The 17,163-nt window shown below is 34.6% G+C and overlaps 1 long non-coding RNA gene across 1 annotated transcript; it reads left to right on the top strand.

Annotated features, from left to right (window-relative positions):
* The first annotated feature begins 5,349 nt into the window (after positions 1 to 5,349).
* LOC118765546 lies at positions 5,350 to 16,683 on the top strand. The gene is made up of 3 exons (XR_005001409.1): positions 5,350 to 5,366; positions 7,258 to 7,263; positions 16,613 to 16,683. It is a non-coding gene; the product is annotated as an uncharacterized LOC118765546 (long non-coding RNA).
* Positions 16,684 to 17,163: the final 480 nt, after the last annotated feature.

Below are 17,163 nucleotides of genomic sequence, written 5' to 3'. Positions count from 1 at the left end.
CACAACTCGGCCAACATGCAGTGCTCGCGTGACTGCTGCCGCAAGGTTAAAGAGCTAATTCAAGGAGCAACTTAAACCGTCTAAAGGACGGGTACTTTAGGTAGTACATATACATACATACATACATACACACACACACACACACACACACACACACACACACACACACACACACACACATATATATATATATATAGGTATATATATACAAATGTATTTACATACAGCCTAACAAATAGAGGAGAAAATAAAGTACATAAGTTCTGAACCCGACAGCTGTTTCAAGAAGCTCGGAGTTACGTAATAAGCTTAATATTCATAATTTGCGAATAGAATACACGAAAAGTCTTGAGTATGGAACCAGTAAACAGTCAAGCGGTTGGGAAGCAAATTTCTTATCACAAAACCACGCCTTTATCTTCTACGCTTTTGTATTTCATATGTTTGCGTATGCAAACACAGATAGATTTTGGATGTCAGTGCGCACGCTACGCTGCTGTATTTTCGCTGAAATTCCCTTACATTTGCTCCTGTTTTTCTTCTCTTCCTAGTATTTTATTTTGTGTTAATTTGACCGAATTCTTCCTTTCACACAGTTGTAGAAGGACAGAAACGGTGAGTAAATCTTTATCAGTCAACCGAAAATATATCGCCTTTACGATAAGGTTTTTAACTGCTTGTGTGTCTATTAATAGCATTGCATCGTAGATGTGAGCAGTTATCCAATGAGGTTCTTTACTTGAGGTTAATTTTGGCTTTTGAAAATCCATGCCAGATTATCAAAGTTAAATAAAAGATACCCACCTTCCTTGACTTATTATTACATTCACTTATCATCACCATCGTCACTACCACCACCACCACCACCACCACACCACCACCACCACCACCACCACCACCACCACCACCACCACCACCACCATCAACAACAACAACAACAACACCATACCACCACCACCACCACAGCCACCACCATCACCACCACCACCACCACCACCACCGCCACCACCACCACAACCACCACCACCACCACCACCACCACCACCAGCACCAGCACCACCACTATCATTATCATCATCGTCACTATATTCACCAGCACCAGCAGCATTACCATTACCACTACCACCACCACCACCATCTCCATCATCATCATCACCTTCAGTATCATCATCGTTGTCATCATCACCATCATCATCACCATCAACACCACCACCACCACCACCACCAGGGCTACAACCATCATCCCCAACGTCACCATAACCATGACCACTACCACCACCATCGTGGACACCACGACCACGACCACGACCACGACCACCATGACGACGACGACGAGGATCACGACGACCAGGACCAGGACCACAACCACGACGACCACCACCATCACCAAAACAACCACCACCACTACCACCACCACCACCACGCTTACGACGACCACGACCACGATCACCACCATGATCACGAACACGACACGAAGACAACGACGACGGCCACCACCACCAAAACCCCCCCCACCCCACCCCCACCACTACCACACCACTACCACCACTCCCACCACCACGCCCACGACGACCACTACCACGACCACGATCACGACCACGAAGACGACAAAGACGACGACGACCACCTCCACCATCATCATCAATAATCATCATCCAGCTGCAGTGACGTTATCAGCATCTGCAAAAACGGTCACTATCATCGTAAACATTATTTCCTTGCATCATCTTTATCTTCGTAGCCATGATCAAAATGATTATCGTCGTCGTCACAATGGCCATTATCTACATAAATATATGTTTAACCATTGTTTAACATTTAGAAATATAATATAAATGCGTCGACGAGACTCCATAAATGGACATCATAAACGATTGACGACACGGACAAGCCGACATGTTTGGTAGACATTAAATACGTCAAACATCTTTCCTTTCCATTTATAACTCGAGTCACACACACACAAACACACACACACACACTCACACACACAAACACAAACACACACAAACACACACACACTCACAAATATACACAATCATAAACGCGCATTCACAGAGCGAGTAGGAGGGACGGAGAGAGAAGGTGGATCACTGCATGGTCATTTAACCTGCTAGAAGTAGCAGCTAATTTTTCTTTTAATAAATATCCAATGTCGTTAAAAATGTAATGATATATTGGTAAATGTAGTCCTCGATAGACAATGCCTCCGAAACAAGGTGATGCTCAGGTTTGCGTTGAAATATATCTGATCACTTGTGGATTTTATTAGGGATTGTCTTAGAACTGGTCAAAGCCTGGAATGTTCTTTTCTACTCTAGGCACAAAGCCTGAAATTTATGAGGAGTGGGGCGAGTCGATTAGAATTCCGAGGACAATTACTTTGAGTCGCAACTTAGGCAAGTATCTTCTACTATAAAGTCTTGTTTGTCAGTATCTTCTTGTCTGAGAGTGATATTTCTTCGACGGAAACAATGCCAAAGCCTGTATTGAATATATACACACACGCACGCAACGCACGCTCCCTACCTCTCTCTCTCTCTCTCTCTCTCTCTCTCTCTCTCTCTCTCTCTCACACACACACACACTACAAACAGGCATCTATTTTACTATATTTTGTGTGTCTCAGTCTGGCTTTTCCGTTCGCACTTAAGAATTGGTGCAAGTGTCTGTTTACCGTATGTAACAGTTCAACAAACTGCATTCAAAGCGTATAAAACTAAGTACCTGGGGCCCATACGGTAGAATTAATCCTCGAATACTTATTCCCAACATGGCTACTGTTTAATTACAGAAGAAAAGAAAAAGAACGCGAATTTACAGTTAAACGGTTGTGTAAGTATGCTTGCGTCTGTGTGTGTGTGTGTGTTTGCGTACATATATATTACTTCTCTCGCTCTCTACCGATATACATACACATACACATATATATACACATATTCATATACATGGATACGTATATATATATGTGTGTGTGTGTATAAATATATATAGATGTGTATATATGTATATCCTATATATATATAATATATATATATATATATATATATACATATATATATATATACATATATATATAACATATATATATATATGTATATATATGTATATATATAAATATATAGATGTATATATATGTATATCCATATATATTTTATATATATATATATATATATATATATATATATATATATATAATATATATGTATATATATATATATATTTATAACATATATGTGTGGTGTATGTGTGTGCGTGTATGCGCACGTGTGTATATATATGTATATAGCGTTATATTTTTTATCGAAATAATCTATGCGTACGTAAAATATTTAGATGAAATATTTCAGGAATAGATTGGATTAATTAGATTAATTGAATTGGGTTTTTACTGAAGTGCAGCAACAACAATATCACCACCACACCACCACCACCACCACCACCGCATCATCACTAAGAACAACAATAACAGCAACAACAACCGCCAATAATATAAATAGCGACAACGTTGCAAAACAATTTTGTTTTGTCCTGGAAGCTATGTTAAACGTCAAAAGAAATCAACAACACTAAATACGACTTCAAAAGGATACTACACACACACACACACACACACACACACACTCACACACACACACACACTCACACACACACACTCACACACACATACAAACACACACGCACGCACGCACACATTGGCTCCAACACATTTTATAAGCAAAAGGTTGACAGTGATTTCAAAATTCCGGTTAGCGTGCCATCACTGTCTGATGAGGCGAACAAGTCGAAACTTCGAATTTACCATCAACCTTTTCCAGGTAATCTTCAAAAAAGTATGGTGCGATCATTCAATTTAATGTCAGGCAGATTTATGCATAAATTTTCATAGAAACCTCCAGGTTTTCCTCAGTAAGCGTTTCTTTTTAACACAATATGTACATGCTATTACTTATAGCATTATCTACTTTGAGTTTCAATGTTAAAAACGAATTATTTCACCATTTCGTGTTTATCGACGTTTCAGTGTCGTGAAAAACATTAAACTATATTTCTGTATGTTGTTTGTATAACACCGATTCACAAGGAATAACAGAAGTACGTCTCAATAATTCACAATTGTGACGTATACGTTAAAGAGTAAGTACAAATAATTATATATTATTTAGGATTAGACAAACGTGGTACATAGTTACAAAACACACACACACACACAGACATGCACACCCAAGGGGACAGAGGTGCATACATATACAAAGACATGCTCAACACACACACATTCATAGAAAATACACAAACACGGACTTGCAACACATGAATATGCACAATACATACATACAGATGCACACACATACATACATATATACATATGCATACACACACATATATACATAGACACAATTGCATACATACATAGGCACACACACACACACAGAGACCCATACATGCGCACAAACAAACAAAAAGGAACGCAGTGTAAATAACGGACAGAGTCAAGACTATTGAAAAGGTTGCAAGACGCAACGAAAATTTTGGGAAAATAAAAATAAGAAATAAGTGGAAATTTTACCGGTGCGTGTGTTAAATTATAAGGGACAAAATGAAAATGACTCTCTCTAGACACAACAGAACGTAAAATGAATGTGTTAGATAAGGCCGAAGCAATGAGCGATGAACAACAAATTAAACTACAAAAAAGAAAAGAGAAAAACAGTTGCTGTTTTGTCATATATTTGGATATTTTGGAGTTATGACCGCTTCTTCAGGACAGGTAGTGAAATGAGGATGGAAGAAGTCGTTGCTCAGATGCGTGTGTTTGGAGAGTGATGGGGATAAGCGGAGACTGGTGTCGTTATAGCAACCAGTCTGCTTCGTGTAGCTCTTTTCAGTTGTTAACTGTTGGTTTCAGTTGATAACACCAGCCTGCGTATGTCACCATTCTCTCTCAAAAATCTGAGCAACGATTTATTTCTCTGCATATCCTGGCGAAAGGGTTATAACCCTGGAATGTTAAAATCTTTATATATAAAAGTGAGGTTGTGTGCTGTCTGTCTCCTACGATTTAGATTCCTAACTACTCCCACATTTTGCGGTGCAGTTTAACCAAAACCGGGTATCTTATAGTCGTGATTCATATCGAGCCCTTCTGGGTATTAGCGCGCGTCTACGATGAGTCTACGAGTTAAAAAAAAAATTACCATAATTTTTTTTCCATTTTAATGCATTTTTTCGCTATGATATAAGGGAAGTAACTCTCTAAAAATGTCTACGATGAGTCAACGATTAAAAAAAAAATTTACCATAATTTTTTTTCCATTTTTAATGCATTTTTTGCTATTTTTTGGCTATAACTCTCTAAAAATGCTTATGTAGTTATTTCCCTTACAAACCCGAGCAACGCCGGGCGATACTGCTAGTATATGATAAAACTCCAATTGTTGTTTTGTTTGCATTTTTGTTTTTTTAGCTTACTTTGTATTTCGTCTTGCATTGTTTCGGTCTTATTTAAGATGTTTAATTAAAACATATCACACAATAAGCAATCTTAACTATTCCATTTTTAGAACATAAATCTAAAGAGAAGAAATAAAACATTAAGAACAATTCGTTGATAAACTGTATAAGATAGTATCAAACACCCTTTGCTGTGATCTTTGTTTTCACTGGGTGGTGCTGGAGAGGAAATATCGCCTGTAATCAGTGAGCATATAAAAATAGCTATGGGAGGTTCGATATATAAGAACCTAGGACGGAATATATACGGGAACAAGGGACTTTATATCCAACAGGGTTTATGTTGTCTAGTGCGTCAAAAGAATTGTTATATATACTTATATAACAAAGATCGCAAAAGTTACATACTCACGCGCGTACGCAACCCATACACACTCAAACGCATGTATGTATGTATTGTATGTATGTATGCATGTATACATATGCGCACACTCAAACATATATGTATGTGTGCATGCATGTATGCACACATATGTCTATATAAAACTCCTTTCAATATTCATATATATGTTCTATTCTTTTTTTTCTTTCTTTTACTTGTTTCAGTCATTGACTGCGGCCATGCTGGAGCACCGCCTTTAATCGAGCAAATCGACCCCGGGACTTATTCTTTTGTAAGCCCAGTACTTATTCTATCGGTCTCTTTTGCCGAACCGCTAAGTGACGGGGACGTAAACACACCAGCATCGGTTGTCAAGCAATGCTAGGGGGACAAACACAGACACACAAACATACACACGCATATATATATATACATATATACGACGGGCTTCTTTCAGTTTCCGTCTACCAAATCCACTCACAAGGCTTTGGTCGGCCCGAGGCTATAGTAGAAGACACTTGCCCAAGGTGCCACGCAGTGGAACTGAACCATGTGGTTGGTAAACACGCTACTTACCACACAGCCACTCCTGCGCCTATGTGTGTATATATTTTAGATACACTTTTCACATTGGCAATGCTTTCCGTGTATATTGCAAAAATGTAGGTGTTTTTCCGAAATAAATTGCACCTCACGTTCGAGGTTCCGATGAAGCTATAGGAAATTATTCAGGAACTCAACTGCAATTCACGACAACATACGCCTTCGATGAAACACCTGGTCCCGCAACTTGTCGTGAAATGCTCGAAATATGGATTAGAAAAACAGCCAACAAATAATAAGGGTCGTTCTTAGTGTTGTTTTTCTTGTTTTCTATCTGTTTCTTTGGTTGCTTGCAAAAAAGTTCCTATTCCATGTTCTCGTACTCATTTTTTATTCTTTACGTTTTGTGACATCCTGTGCCCACATATGCATATGTATAAACTTATACATGTATGAACGTATACGTATGTATATATGCATATATATATATTATTTATATTATTATTATTATTGTTATTATTATTATTATTATATTCGTCTACACAAAGCACATCTGAATTAAATGACCGCTGGAAAAATGAAAACTTTAAAGTCATATCAATGCTTTATTTGTAAAAATTAATATATATGTCGTCTACTAAAAAGTATCGAGCGATCCTTCAGTTTCATATCAGACTGTTTTATATAGAACGCCAGATAAAAAAAAAAACACTAATACCTGCATATATATATATATGTGTATCTGTGTTTGTGAGTGTATATATATACGTATATATGCGTATATATACATATATCTATATGTGCGTTTGTATGTGTGTATGCGAATCTGTGCGCTTATGTGTAATTGAAGACAGACATATTGAAACGGAATAAAAAAAAAGACTAATGTTTATAGCATTATGGGAAGCAGACAGGCAGCGGGAAAGGATGTTTAATAGTAATGGTATACGCTGACATTCACACATACATAAATGCATACGCATACAGGCTTCTCTCTCAATTCAAATACTGCTCTCCATACAAACACACCAAAATTCACACAACGTGGGTGTATTAGTATACACACATGCGAAAGGAGGCTGCATACAAATATCTAAATATACATGTATGCATATATGTGTATGTATATATATATATATATATATATATATTATATATATATATATATAATATATATTAAACTTACTTGGAAAGGGATGCGTGGAGTGCAATTAATAAAATAATAATAATAATAATAATAATAATAATAATAATAATAATAATAATAATAATAATAATATGTATATTGTGTGTGTTCATGTATGTGTACATACATATATATATGTATGCAGTATATATATATATGTATATATATATATATATCATTTGTGCTGTCCTGTACTCATATATATATATGCATGTATATATACATATAGATGTAGGTATGCACATATATGTATGTATGCATATGTTTTATTTATTAAATTGTTATATATATATATATATTTATACTTGTATATATATTTATGCGTATATGTACATATTACTTATTTAAATTGCGTTGAATATATATCTGTCTATCCGAGAGAGAGAGAGAGAGAGAGAGAGAGAGAGAGAGAGAGATAAAGTGAGAGAGAGTGAGAGAGAAAGATTTGAAAGGAATGGAACAGAGAAATCAAGATGGAACTCGTTGAGAAAAAATGGATTGCAATATATATATATATATATATATATATATAGGTAGATACGGTGGTCCTCTACACAATTCATCTTGGATAATTAGGTGGATGAAATTGTCATAGTTCCAATACACACACACATACACACACAGACACGCACGCACACTCACAAACACGCACGCTCGCACACACACACGCATGTGGGTGTGTGTGTATGCGTATACACCCATATTCATATATATGTGTATAATTGTACAAATACATAAATGTATATATCTATGAATGTATGTATATGAGTGTGTGTATGCGCTTGTATGTATTTAAGGAGGAATAAAATGAGAAGTAAAAGAGTTTATATAGCTATAGAGTAATTTTCTTCCCCTTCTTATCTTTCTATATATATTGTCCATATTAGACCGCAAAGTTTCAGAAGCAGTAACACAACAACAGCGACTGCAACAACAAGAAGAGCAATAAAACCAACAACTGGAAACAACAACAACAACTAGAAGAATATGTATAAGAAAGCAGCGGCAGCAAGAGCATCTACAACCATGACAATGGTGACGACAAAAGAAAAAGAGTTTGGAACGAAATTTGATTTAACAATTTGATGGAAGTTATAGATTTGTAATAATTCAATTTCTGTATTGACTGTGTTTGCTGCTACAGGTATGTGTAATTGATTATTGATACTTATTGGTAAAAAAGAAATGACAATCAATAAGGCAGACATTGGTGTAGTTTTTTTTTTTTTTTTTTCCCAACTTCACCCATTCATTGACGTGCTATTTTGAGATTGTATTTCCGTCCGCCATCGCTAGCATCACTAGTGTTACTTCCACCTACGACCCAACACAACACCACAAATACATATCACCACCCACGTCCACCAAGACAGCAGCATTTTATTCATTCTGTTACACTGAAGTCAAACAGACACGTTTTGAGACACTCATTTTTACGTTAGCTCACATGAAAGTCTTGAAAAGCCAAGAAAGAAAAAAAAAATAATAATAAAACCCCAAAAGAAACAAATAAAAAACAAAACAAAACAAAAAAAAACCCCTAACAGGACGAAAGTATGAATACAAACAAACATCCCAAATTGCTTCAGCGTACAATTATATGTGAATTTGGCGAAAAATGCTGAAGAATAGTGGAAGAATTTAAATCAATATGGCGCTGAAAATGAGAAATAGCTCATACGTTTCTATTGACTGATTTCTAAACATAGTTACAATTATAGCAATGAAATTATATATGTATTTATGTATGTATGTATGTATGTATGTATGTATGTATGTATGTATGTATGTATGTATGTATGTATGTACATAAGTATATATCTACGTATGCTATATATGTGTGTGTATATATATATATATATATGTGCGTGTATGCATGTGTGCCTGTTTGTATGTATTAAAACACACACACACATATGTATATATGTGTGAATGAGTGTGTGTGTCTATCTATCTATCTATCTATCTATCTATCTATCTATCTATCTATCTATCTATCTATCTATCTATTATCTATCTATCTATCCATCCATCCATCCATCCATCTATCTATCTATCTATCTTTATTTATTTATATTTATTTACGGAGGTAAGCATGACTGAACGGTGAAAAAATTTGCTTCTATTCCATTGAGTAATGTCTAGGTATTTAGCACACATGGATGCCTGATACACACTGATTAAGCATTTTGTGATATAGAACTCAATACTAAATATAGGCTGAGGTGATTTTTTATCATGATTTTTTATCATGGATAATGACATTTATTTTTATCAGTCTCGCCTTATTGTTTCATTAGACTGCACGAAGAACCTTCATGACGGAACCTACTCAAAAGTGTTGCCGTTTAAGATGTCTATACTTACATTCATCCATGTACCGATCTATCGATTTATCTACAAACACACGCAGACACACACATGTATGTACATATATTTATACACACACAAGCTATCACTCTTGCTCGCACACACACACAGGCACATGTTTATGCACGCATATTGATGTACGCATATTTATAAACACGCATTCACTCACGTACACGTACATACGCAAACACACAGACGCACATCATGGACTCTCCCGTCGTTAGACGACGTATGACAGTTCGGCGGCGAGCTGGCAGAATCGTTAGCACGCCGAGCGAAGTGCTTAGCGGTATTTCGTCTGCCGTTACGTTCTGAGTTCAAATTCCGCCGAGGTCGACTTTGCCGCTCATCCTTTCGGGGTCGATTAAATAAGTACCACTCTCTGTTTAGCCCCTTGTGGGTAGTAAAGAATTAGGTATTTCGTCTGCCACTACGTTCTGAGTTCAAATTCCGCCGAGGTCGACTTTGCCGCTCATCCTTTCGGGGTCGATTAAATAAGTACCAGTTACGCACTCGTTTCGATGTAATCGACTTAATCCGTTTGTCTGTCCTTGTTTGTCCTCTCTGTGTTTAGCCCCTTGTGGGTAGTAAAGAAATAGGTATTTAGTCTGTCATTACAAGAAGGCGGCGAGCTGGCAGAAACGTTAGCACACCGGGCGAAATGCTTAGCGGTATTTCCTCTGCCGCTACGTTCTGAGTTCAAAATACCACCGAGGTCCACTTTGCCTTTCATCCTTTCGGGGACGATAATTTAAGTAACAGTTACGCACTGGGGTCAATGTAATCGACGTAATCCCTTTGCCTGTCCCTGTTTGTCCCCTCTACGTTTAGTCCCCGTGGGCAATAAAGAAACAAGTATGACAGTTCGGCAATTTCTGGTTGAACGACCACATAAATGATTTGTTTATATTGATCAAATGTTTGTGCAGCACATTAGCTCACTCTCTCTCATCAGATCGACATTACCTGTACAGGTGAACATGTGTGCCACATATCAGATGATGAAATGATCGCAGAGCAGCATGAAATAAAGTGTTTTCTTCAAGAGCACAATGCAACGCCCCGTCTGGGAACTGAAACTACGATCTCCCAATCGTGAGTGCAAAACCCTATCCACTAAACCATGCGCCTTCACATGCACACACACACACACACACACAGACACACACACACACACACACACCACACACACACACACACAGACATATTCTTTTCTACTTTTCTTTTGAGATTTTGCCTAATATGATTTAATTTTCATAATTTAATCGTTTAGGCTAAATTGAAACAGATGTAAGAGAATATGTTGGATTTTTGTAGATAATCATTTATATTAAGGCCATATCTCCATTTTCTAAATTAATACATACATACATACATACATACATATATATATATATATATATATATATATATATATATATATATGTAAACACACACACAGACACACATATATATGTATGTATGTATGTATTTACTTGTAATATAAAGATAAAATTTTGTTGAAAACTTTTATCAGTGGCCAGCATATGAAAAATAAGGGCAAAAAGAAAGAAAAAATTCTTTGCCAATATGCTGATAAATAGACGCTAAATCTTCTAACCACATAAAATATTTTCAGTTGTATTATTACACCACGTGGCGAAAGGAGGAAAACAAGCTGACAGAAATTGATATAAATATACTATCATCGAATCTGTTCCGATTTCTAGATTAATCCCAAAAGGATTCTTCCTTCATCAGCGAGGAACACAAAATGAAAATAAATGAAATACTTAGACATACGCACAGAAAAGCAGATGCAAAGTCATGAATACATTTAAGTACCCCCAAAATATCCAATTCAAAATTCCTCGGCACAAGTGTAGTCGGTCAGGAAACACACACACGTGATTAACCAGTCCCGAAGTGAATGAGACTTAATTTACTTCTAATAGAAGGATAACATTTTATTAAAAATTTTATCAGTGCCCAGGGTAATCTTTTAAGATGAAAATTATACAATTATAAATAAGGAAAAAATAAATTTTCTTTGCCAGTAAATCGTCTAACCACATAAAATATTTTCAATTGTAATTATTACACCACATGCCGAAACGAGGAAAGCAAGCTAACAGAAATTCATAAAAATATAGTTATTCCCGAATCGGTTCCGATTTCTGGATTAATACAAAAAGAGTCTTGCTTCATCAGCGGAGAACACAAAATAAAAATAAATGAAATTCATAGACATACCCACGGAAAATTGTATTTATATATATATATATATATATACACATACATACATACATACCTACTACATATGATTATAACGCAGTTATTGATATACAGGTGGTAACGTCTACATGAATGCAGTACTCATGGTACTAAGTAGGTCGGAAGAAATTCTACAATCGTCGAACCTATCAATAAGGGACTCAGTGACGTCTCGTATGAGATGAGAAAAACTGGAGAAAAATGAAACTGACTTCAATTAAATCCACTGAGAAATTGCATGTATCAGGGATTGTAGCTCTATAAGATACTTAGCTGTAATCGCTTAACTTGTACTATGTATGTTAAACAAAACATGAAAATTAATGCACTTGTTCTAAACTTTAGTAACTATATCCAAATTTCTTATCCAAAATAGACTTGAACATGGCGAAATAATTTGCTACGATTAGTGACCTTGATACTGGAATAATTATGAATAGCATGAACTATTGTTATACCATAACCATTCCCACTGAGTGGAAAAGGAGAGACACTCAAGGTTCGGCGTCTCGGTGGGAATGAGACTGCGTGGCCGACATCTCGGGATTTATTTATTAGTTACATTCTCAAAAATAGAATCTCTTCCTACTCCACAGGCTTTTACAGAGACGATGGCCTGGTAAGTTTCGCACAATGTAGGCGGTCACACACCGGAAAAATTTCAGGGCGGGACAGGTAGGTGTATGGAGAAGATTTCCTTAATTGTAATTATATCGACTGATCCAACAACAGCTAATTTTCTAGACATCATATTGGACATTAAGACCAGTATATACTGCTCATAGAGGAATCGAACATGTATATATATATATATAAATATATATATATGTAATATATATATATAAATATATATATATATATATATATGTATGTATAGTTTTATGTATGTATATTAATATATATATATATATATATATATATATATATATATATATTATATATATATATACACATTATATATATGGGTTTTCCGGAAAGTTCGTGCCGATTTATAGTAGCTTATCTTTCGACTTATTTTAGAACATGGTTGAGTCCATGAAATAGGATTTGACTACACCTCCATTCAGAGCACAGTTTAAGCTATCTTTTAGTGGAAGAAGGTTTATGTTCCTATAACAATACAAGCATTACAACAGTTTGAAACACATCGCCTTCTTCGGATGCCTAAGACCATATAGGTTTTCAACATACAGGATACTCCATTGTAAGTTTTAGCAAATATTTCATCAAAACTAGAGACTAAAACAATTACATGCTTCCTGCTCTTAGTGCAGTAGAATGAACTTAAGGAGAAAATTCGCAACTATTATTTGGATTGGCAGAGGAGAATAACAATGGGGGTTATGAGATGGTAATATAGTTACAATTATTCCTATCTCCTTATCACTATATCAAAAGATCTATTACACCTAGTATACTACGTCCACTAAGAATTAAAACCACTGGGAATTGACAGTTAAGTTCTAGTTACTGATAATAAATTAATTACTGCCAGATACTCTCTAAAACCTCTAGATTACCATGGCTATAGATTCGCTATGACTATATAACGAAACAAATACCATGACCCACACTGTAACTTACTTCTGCCACTCCAAATTATAGTTGAGATATTTTCTCCCTAATTTCATTGTGCTACAATAATAGCAGCAAGCAGGTAATTCCTTTATTCTCTAGTTCTGATGCAATATTTGCTAAACATTACAATGTTGAAAACCTTATATGGTCTTAGGTCATCCGAAGACAGTGTATTTCAAATTGAAGTTAGGTTTGCATTGTTCGATTAAATGGAGCCGCCTGAAACGGCCGTAGTGCACTAATGCCTTGACATCCTTGTTACTTATTTGCTATATATATATATATATAATATATATACATAAATACATACATACATACATACATATATATGTGTGTGTATGTGCATATATATGCATGTATACGATATATTTTATATGTATATGTAACTGCATACATACATTTGTTTGTGCGTGTATATATATAATCATATATATATACAATTATAAATATATATATATACATTATAGTGTATATGTATATTTATAAACATATATATATTCGTACTTCTCTGTATATTTATATATGTGTGTATGTGTATATAAATATATATATATATAATTATATATATACATACATATATACAATATATATATATATATGTATATATATACAAGATATATACATATATATATATATATATATATAGATATATATATATATATATACACTGATATATATATATAACGAAACATATATACACACATAGTGTGAATATATATGCATATACGTGTATGTCATTCATGAATCATCTAAATTCACGTCTTTTTATATTTTTTTCTTTTGAAACAACTTTAATTTTGTCAGCTAAGCATATTTATAAGGATTCAGAGTCAATTTAAATGAAAATCCACCTTTTAAAAGCAAAAATTATCAAACAGCACTGGAAAAGATATAAACTTGAACGATTTCTTTTTTTTTTTTTTATCAAAATAAGATATATATAACAAAAGAAAGAAATTCTTTAATAGTAAATGAACAAACGAAAAAACCAAAACTAAATAGAGAATTTTCGAAACGCGAAAATGAAAAAAACGAAAATGGAAAAGAAAAATAATAAAAAAAAAAGTAAAGTAACATTAAATAAAATTGGGATAAAATAAAAACGAAATTATAAAATTTAGTTTTCTGAAATTTATTGCCACATGGAATATAAACGGGATTAGTTTCAAAACAGGACATAATTGAGCGAATACAATTGCAAGGTTGAATAAACACTGTAAATTCGAAATCGTCATTAGAATGACGAGCTGGGAAAAACGAATGCAAATCACCTAATACTGCAGAGTGACAAAATTAGTCTTAATTGTGCAACAATGTCATTGTGCACGAGAAAAGTTATCGACGTGCTAAATGTAGCTTTTGTGTTCAAGAACCGGTTTCGCGTCTACTGGACATTTTCGGAGAAAATAATTTATCTCATTTGCATTGCTAATGTTACTTAAAAATAGTATGAACATCACGAACTATTTTCATTCCTCTTGAAGGAAATTGTAGATTTTTCACTTAAGTAAGATTTAAAACATTAAATATTACATAAAAAAAAACGATATTTATCTTTTATCTTTAAAATATTTCAGTCACTGGACGGCGGCCATGCTGGGCGGGATTTAGTCAAACAAATCGATACTAGCACTTATTTTTCTTTTAATGATCTGGTACTTATTCTATCGGTTCTTTTGTCGAATCGCTAAGTAACGCAGTATAAGCAAACAAAATTCGCTGAAGGAACAGCAACAAACACGAAGACACCTCCTCCTCCTACATATATATATATAATATATATATATATTATATAATATATATATATATATAATATATATATATATATATATATATATATATGTCTATACACACACATACACATAACAAATTTCGTTCAGTTCTGTCTACTGGATAAAGTCACAAGCTTTGATCGGGCCAAGGTTACAAAAGAAGACACTCACTGCCACGCAGTGGGACTGAACCCGGAAACGTGTGGTTGGAACGATAACTTTTTACTACATAGCCAAGGATTCTACCTAAATACAGGTCGGTAAACTGAAACCTCTGAGAATAAAATTATCCTGGATACTGACCTAACGATTTATTAGCATTTGATCTGTTTGGAACTAGACTTATCCTACATGGTATGTCTTTGATAAGCTCAAAAAGAAGAGTAAAGCCCATACTGGGGAAATTCCAACTCTAATCTCATTACTGTAATTAAACACCACACAGTATTTTAATCCAGATTCTATGATTTCAGTTCAATCAACAATGTAAAGGTGGCGATTCATCGATTCACTTCCTTGATTATTTACTTTTATGCATAATTTTACCCTCACGGGCTATCCTTTACTGGAAAGCAATACTCTCGTATTGCATTACTATTTTCATTGAAACTTCTTCACTGTTCTCGTTCTGTTAACGTTGTGGCGTTCAGACGAGTGTACTGGCATAGATGTGGCAACTTTTGAAATATTGTCGAGGTTTTTGCAGCTGATGAGGATAAATCAAGTATACGTTTGGCAAGCGTATTTTGAAAAATCCGAAACCGGTACTGCATTATCCATTAACTAGGTTTTTCATTTTTCAGATGGTTTTCCTAGAGGTAAGACAATTTTTTTCATGTTTGTTGCACACAGGCATCTTTACTAGTACATACGCAGTGAAGCTATACATTAGCGTTGTATTTATTACGTTCGCTATTTTCCAGTAGATATCGGTGCTTCGTTGTACCATTTATTTACTTATATATGATATATATATATATATATATATATATATATATATATGTAAATACACACCATATATCTACATATATATACACACACATATATAATGTATATATATATATATATATAATTTAGAAACTTACTATTCTTAAATCTCACAACATCAGATATTCAGCCACTGTACTTTGTAGTAAAGGTTGTTTGCCTGGTTTACAGCAATATTAATCCTAAACCAGGACTACCATGTTATGTTGGCAAACAATCTTTGCTGCACACACACACATATATGTAAATATAAAGATACAGGGTAAAAATTAAATACTATTTTTTACCAGTGGCCAGCGTGAGTAAACTTTCGGCAGTCTGCAAACATACACACACCTACACACGCTTTCACACATTCACCCCAACACACACATAGAATGTATATGTATGCATATCTCTCTCTCTCTCTCTTCTCTCTCTCTCTCTCTCTCTCTCTCTATATATATATATATATATATATATATTTCTTCAGTCTTTCCATTTCAGATTTATCTATAGTAACTGATGACATATCTGACATTGTTTCTATATTTGTTTGAAAATACTCGATAATTTTCGATTGATAAATTACAGTTTCATATTATCGCGAATGAAGATGCGAATATAAGGAAAAAAAAGCTTAACTCTAATGGAATTCCATT

Source organism: Octopus sinensis, linkage group LG12, assembly GCF_006345805.1.
Source record: "Octopus sinensis linkage group LG12, ASM634580v1, whole genome shotgun sequence".
Classification (NCBI taxonomy): domain Eukaryota; kingdom Metazoa; phylum Mollusca; class Cephalopoda; order Octopoda; family Octopodidae; genus Octopus; species Octopus sinensis.
Note: the sequence above shows the minus strand (reverse complement) of the source record. Positions and strands in the feature narration are given on the sequence as shown.